Genomic DNA, 7,143 nt, shown 5'->3' with positions numbered 1-7,143 from the left:
GGCAAAGAGCAAAAGTTAAGAAGATAACACTGACATTGAAATACATTTATACTATAATTTTTTTTCCGTACTCCTATGTTTTATATTCTAGGCTGTATTTTTTTAGTAGTCGTGAGCATTGATGCAAAAATGTATGATCCACTAAAACAGTCATTACTACACTCACTATACTTCCACTTTAATTTTCCTCCACCACCCTTCTTCGCTCTCATCTCTTCGGAAGGATAAGCTTCGTTTATCGAATAGAGTAGTATTAATATTATCCTGTTGCTCTCATTCCTAACATTTCAATAATATTTTTTAATAATTTAGTTTCCAGAAGGATCTTGGAGAGTCTGGAGTGATTAGTGTTCACAGTTTTCCGCTAGCTAAAAACAATCAATGTATACATGTTTATTGTGCTGTATTGTGTACAATCATCAATCACTAAGACAATACTAAAAAATGTAATGTAAAGGATAAAACACCCAAACACCAATAAAAGTTTCTGGACACATAGTTACCGAAACTGACCGATACAACAACAGACATAATACTTTGTTCTTTATCCAGCAGAACAAACAAGCTTAAGAGCAGCTGCCGTAGTGGTGTCTTATGTTCAAACAAATCAGTTTCAGTTTGCCACCAGTTAAACAGCAAAATTCCAAGCCGCACTAAAAGGTCAGGGGAGGAGAAATTAATGCGTTGGGCAATGCTGACAAATCGGAATACTACCCCATCTCGGGGGCAATCTTACAAGCAGGTTGAACAAGAGTTTACCCTTTTCCACCCAGACCGGAACACTGACAGGCATCGTTTAATGTCGGACATGACAAATGCTACGCTCGACGCCGCTCATAAATCGTTTCGAGCCAACTCATATATACTTAATGCGGTTTACAATTTTGCAACGCTTTTTAACATTTACTACCGAGCGCGCTGACCATTAGAGATAACCTGACTTTAGTATAATTTAGTTTATTAAAGTCACCACAGCCAAAGCAGATAAACGGACACAATTTACTAATTGACAAAACATTAGCGCGTGTTTGATGTTGAATCCGAACAAAACTCCTAAAGACACACTTGTTGCTTCCGTTCTTATCGTAAGCCCAGGTAGCGTTTTAGTACCTCGTCACCCTGTAACCTGTGCCTGAAAGCAGGCTGAAATCGAAAGTGAACGCTTTTGAACGCCAGTAAACGGCCAAGCACCATCTATGCGATAATATGCAAGCCCTGAACGGGCCATGTTGAACACCTCCGCTTAAACTCCTTTGCTTACAACAGTTGGCATACCCGTGTACCAACTACACCCGTTTCCCAAAGTGAACTGGTTTTGCAGTTGGCCCTGCCTTTCATACCCCTCTGGTTCCGCGACGGATACCTTCAATGTCCTCGCGTCGATTGGGGGCTATTAAATCACAAGAACAAAATCACTCACCTTAATTGATACCTTATTTCCATCGCGGATCCGCCCAACTCGCCCCTACCTCCCTTTGGAAGCTACTTCACTACCCCACACCACAGCAGTACCGGTTGACCTACACCAATAGAGGACCGTGTGCAGAACGGGAATGTGGCCACATCGACCAAACTGTAGCGTGCTGATTGGACCTAGGACCACAGGTGGGGCCCCAGAACGGGTGACAGGATAGATATGATTGTTGCAGTTGGTTTTGCCTCCGTACTATTACCTCAGAATGTTTGGATTTTGCTCGTGTAACAACACGATAGTGCGGTAATAGTAACCGTTAAGTAAGCAGCAACGTGAGCAAGGTGTTTCACAGTCTGGTACACTAGAACTCGTTTAATGACATTGTTCAGGCAGGAAAGTCTTTGACTTTGTTCTTGTAGCCAATTTGAAACAAAAACAAACATATCGATATAGATTTAAGTATAGGTGGACACACATCAAATTCATAATTTTCAATTGTTAAGGTGCGCTAAATGACACCTTTTTAAGAGAAATGGCTCACACAACAAAAACCCGTTGTGTACAGTTTAAAATGTAAAATGAATGCGATTAAAACTCTAAAAATATTAATTTAGAATCAACCAGCTCGAGTAGAGTGCTAAAAATTACCTACATTTTGTTGTGTAAATGTTGTGAAACTTAAACATTTACCACTCAAACATTGCATTTACAGTCATATAATAAACGAAATGTTCATCTGACGACCAGTCATCTACATGTTATCTTCACTGTAGCTTTACCTTTTTCTCCTATACACGGCTTAATTGGCAGCTAAATTTGTGAGTAGCAGCATTGTGACATAACATAAAGAACGAAATATTAAAAGCGATCGATCAATGATCAGCTCAATGGAAGATTATGCTAGCTCCATTTTCACAGGACTTATTAGACTCTTTCTTTATTTCATTCAACATAATGCTGACGATACAGTTACATAAAAAGTACATCAGCACAGTACTCAAAAGACACACATGTCCTTCCCCTTATCCAAACTGCGTAAAGAAATCGAAGAAATCAAAAGAAATAAAAAATTGATTGTTAGCAGGAGGAGGTCCGAAGCAGGAGATTTTTTAGCATAGTATATCTCATTTTTCAATACAAATATATCTGACTCAAAATAACTTGCTGTATGAGAACAGGTTGAAAATTCTACCAGTCATACTGATAACAACCGATTTATATAACTCCATTTTGCACCCACACGCACACGAAGCAGAGTGGCGCAGTGGAAGCGTGCTGGGCCCATAACCCAGAGGTCCGTAGATCGAAACTACGTTCTGCTATCTTCAGATTGATTTTTGCTCTTACCCCTAAACACATTTACACAAGTACACATATTTTCGTACTGCTGCTCACATTTAGTACTAAATTCCTGTTCCTAGACTAGATTTGTACTTTTTTTAATTCTAAATTATATAAAATCTAACTTCACGACTTCTTGCTAGCATTCGGAAGCTTTATTTGCATTGCAAAATAACATCACATCGACAAAACGAATAGTCACGAGGCCACGGAAGCGACAAAATGCTGAAAAATTTGTCAACTTTGTCAAAATTGCTCGTCAATTGAAAAAAAATCTCTCGTGGCCTCATTGACACATCTTGAACATGCAAAACGTACAAATTGACAAAACTTAAGAGATAAAAGGCGTTTTCACATGACTGAAAATCAAGCATCTGATGAAAGATCGATATTCTACATAATAAAAGTATTAAATAAATACTAAATAATAATAATAATAATAATAATAGTAATAATAAAAACACCTAAATCAGCGATGGACAACTTGGATAGCTCGAAAAAGATTCACCGAAGACTGGTACACTTCCCCTTTCTCTCTCTTTTGTTGGCCTGCTCACGATAGAGCACGTCGATGTGACATGGCTCGGTCAACAGTTATTCTCCAGGATGCTCGGTCCCTGGCTGCAGCCTCCCATCCATGCAGATATACCCGATCTCCGACAGGTCTCGCTTCACCTGGTCCAGCCATCGAGTTCGCTGTGCTTCCCGGCGCCTTATGCCGAACTGGGGATCACTGTCGAATACCTTCTTGGTGGGGCATGAGTCCAGCATCCTCATGACATGCCCCAGCCATCGTATCCTGCCAGCCTTCGCCACCGTCAGGATGCTCAGTTCGCTGTACAGCTCAGCAATGCTCGTGGTACATCCATCTCCTCCACGCTCCATGCTCGAACACACCGCCAAAGATGGCCCGGAGGATACGTCGCTCAAACATGCCCATAGCGTTTGCATTCTCCGCTCGGATGGTCCAGGACTCGTGTCCATTGAGGACCACCGGGCAAATCAATCTGCGATATATCTCACATTTCGTGCGGGCTTGAAGTCTGCTGGATCTCAGCAGCCGGTGAAGCCCATAATATGCACGATTCCACTGCACAATGCGTCTCCGGATTTCGCTGCTGATGTCGTTGTCCGAAGTAACGACCGTCCCGAGATATCAGAACTCCTTTAGTACCTCGACAGAAGACTAGACTTTCCCTACCTCAGTAAAAAGGTGTGTTTTATAGAGCATATAAATAATTCGCCTTGTAGAATGTGGGATTTGAATAATTTCAACTTGGCTACAAACGCTTTCAATGAGCCATACATATTGGATACTTACTGATATGTTATGGTGGTATGACTACGCCAAATCAGAACCGACTCCAATCAGCATCAAAGATGCAACATGCAAGATATCGGAACCGTGCAGAGCTATTTGGTTCCCCAATGATGCCTCCACTTGGCAGTCGGAGGCGTTGAGATCGTCAACATCGGTGGAAACGACCGGAGCCAGTTCTGACTGCAGATAAGTGGCTCCGGGCGGCAACGGACGGCTCCAACGGTTCCGGATGGCTCTCTGGACGCCTCCGGCGGCTTCGGACAGCACCAAGCGGAACTATCGGTTTGATTTGGCCGGAAACGGATCTGGAGTAGCAATGATCGGAAATGGTTTTGGGTGCAATTCCGAAAACCCATCTCTAGTAGTTGCGTAGTTTTTAAGTTTATGTACGTAGTCCTTTTCATTCCTATTTCGTTTCTAGACAGTTGACGCAAATCTGTTTTTTCTCATACATTTTTTTTTTCATAGACAGGATTCAACCGAAGTCTAATACGACTGAGTTTGCATTGGATGTACAGTTTATCAAGGATCTCGGATACACTGTACGTACGTGTAGATCAAGTTTGTTAGATGTTATGGGTACAAAAATATTTGTGTCGGAAAATAAAACGACAAAACAATAGTTCCTCTTTGGAAAACTGAAAGCAGAAAATGTTTTCATAATAGATTTTTTGGTTTACAATGCTTACAGCAAAAAGTCTCAAAATATTCTCGTGGACCGCATCCAAAATCGACGCGGGTTGCAAGTTTGACACACCTTTAACATCGCATGACGTCTACGTAGAAGCAAAAATCACTCTCTTTGAGTTGTGGTTTAAATTGTAGTTTTAGAGCCCCCTTCTTCATCAAGCAGAGTGGCGCAGTGGAAGCGTGCTGGGCCCATAACCCAGAGGTCCGTAGATCGAAACTACGTTCTGCTATAATAAAATCTTCTTTTTGTTTTTTGAGCCTTTCGATATGCTACGCTGATGTATATCTTTTCTATGAATTTTATTTTATTTATTTCTTTCTTTATTAATAACAATACAAGTCAACATAGTTTTTACTTTTGTAATGAATGCGAAGATGAATTTTGTTTGCCAACACATATGGTAAATTAGTTCAATTATAAATCAAAATTGCTAAATTGTTTGATATTGTTTTATTGCGTTGAATAATCCCCCAATTATATTAATTATGCAATGAACAACACTGAAATATCATGTTTCAATCATAATAAATATCAATTTAAATTAGGTCGATAATTTTTAATTGAGTGAAAGTACAGACTATAGTCGATTTACAGACTTGTCCTTCGATGTTACTAAATATTTAAAATGTTGAAAAGATTTTACTTGCACTAGATCGTAGCATCTGAAGGAAACTGATGTGTGTAGACCACAGAGGCCAACTTATATTTCAAGAAGAAATAAATTAATTAATAATTTAATAATTGTGTCAAACTTATTCCGGAATCTTTAAGCTTTAACTGCTTTTCACTGCTATGGATTATAATTAATGTACTCAAATTCTTTACAGTGAGACCTTATTTTCTAACTTTTTGTACTTTTTTTCATTTTGTCATTGGATGTACAAACACCAGGTATAGTGTAGTGTTTATATATTTTCAAAATAGAATAAACAGTCCATTCTGGATTATTATTTCAAGATATTTTTTCCCATAGCATTCTTTTCACAAAAATAGCAATGAAAAAGTAGAAACTTATTATTTCAAAGATTTTTTAGTACTACCACTATAGGATCAATGTACCAGTCAGAAGATTAAGATTATTTGTATACATTCATTGAGACTCCCGATTGTGGGGGAAAAAATAATTGCACGATGCGTACTGTAATAAGTTTTTCTATTTAAAAAAAAATCAATTCTCTCGCGGGCCACTTCTGTTAACGCCACGGACCACAGGTTGAGGACCTATGATTTACATAATGAAGCAATACGGACAAATCCGCTTCTTCTGATTAAAAAAATATATATAAATTGGTTTGTTTCAAACAATAACACTTAATTCAATAGCTTGACACTTGAAGTTCATTAAACATATTTGTACCACTATAAATTACACCACGATGTGTATCTTTACCCTACTGCTTAAAAATATGATGCTTCATGTTTGTCCACTAGAGTCAAACTCGTCAAAATGTTTAGATACCAACTTAACTTCCACACATGCATGTTCGCCTTCGTGGCGCAATCGGTTAGCGCGTTCGGCTGTTAACCGAAAGGTTGGTGGTTCGAGTCCACCCGGGGGCGCGACGATCTTTTTTATTTATCGTGCATCAGTCACAATAAACCAACTCCGTTGATGTATTATGTATTATGTCTCTTATGCTCTTTTTTTAGCTCTTTATCCTATGCTTCCATTTAACTATCTATCCTATTAAAAGCATAATTAAATCCCTTAGCCACACAAATAGTATTGCGCTATGTTAGCGCTGTCATCATAAGAATGTTAACATTTGATATTAAACATTAGTGAATCGTATTAGTACGACCGATCTCAAACTGTTGTGGACATTGTTTAGTTCTGTGCGATCAACTATCGACAAAAAATGTTTTACATTCTATAAATAGAAACATAATAATAAAATCATATAATAAAATCGATTTAAGTAATGCCAACGAATGACACAATTAATTTCATTATACACAACAAAGAACCCCCCCCCTCCCCCCTTCTCAAACACATCTACACATTGCTTTAATAACCAGGATCACGGTAAAATATCCAGGGCGACAACAAAAAAACTTCACCGCCCCCGGGTGGACTCGAACCACCAACCTTTCGGTTAACAGCCGAACGCGCTAACCGATTGCGCCACGAAGGCGATATGCTTTTCCGCTCCTTGTGCACCTATAAATACTTATAGCTTCGATTATGTTGCTGCTCTTTCATCATCATAGACCAGGGGTCTCCAAACTACGGCCCGCGGGCCGCATGCGGCCCTCAAGAGCTTATAATGCGGCCCTCGATGACTTTGCCAGAGTTAATATAAATATTGCGTTATTATGACTTATTCAAATAAAAATATATTTTTTACTTTTCTTAGACAAAAATCAAGCTTTAGT

The 7,143-nt window shown here is 39.1% G+C and overlaps 4 non-coding genes across 4 annotated transcripts; 3 read left to right on the top strand and 1 right to left on the bottom strand.

The window, feature by feature from the left end:
* The first annotated feature begins 2,664 nt into the window (after positions 1–2,664).
* Trnam-cau lies at positions 2,665–2,736 on the top strand. The gene has a single exon. It is a non-coding gene; the product is annotated as a tRNA-Met (tRNA).
* A 2,188-nt stretch (positions 2,737–4,924) lies between these two features.
* On the top strand, positions 4,925–4,996 carry Trnam-cau. The gene has a single exon. It is a non-coding gene; the product is annotated as a tRNA-Met (tRNA).
* Positions 4,997–6,253: 1,257 nt separating this feature from the next.
* Positions 6,254–6,327, top strand: Trnan-guu. Its single transcript has one exon. It is a non-coding gene; the product is annotated as a tRNA-Asn (tRNA).
* Positions 6,328–6,828: 501 nt separating this feature from the next.
* On the bottom strand, positions 6,829–6,902 carry Trnan-guu. The gene has a single exon. It is a non-coding gene; the product is annotated as a tRNA-Asn (tRNA).
* Positions 6,903–7,143: the final 241 nt, after the last annotated feature.

The sequence above is a fragment of the Anopheles arabiensis genome, chromosome 2 (genome assembly GCF_016920715.1).
Source record: "Anopheles arabiensis isolate DONGOLA chromosome 2, AaraD3, whole genome shotgun sequence".
NCBI lineage: Eukaryota > Metazoa > Arthropoda > Insecta > Diptera > Culicidae > Anopheles > Anopheles arabiensis.
Note: the sequence above shows the minus strand (reverse complement) of the source record. Positions and strands in the feature narration are given on the sequence as shown.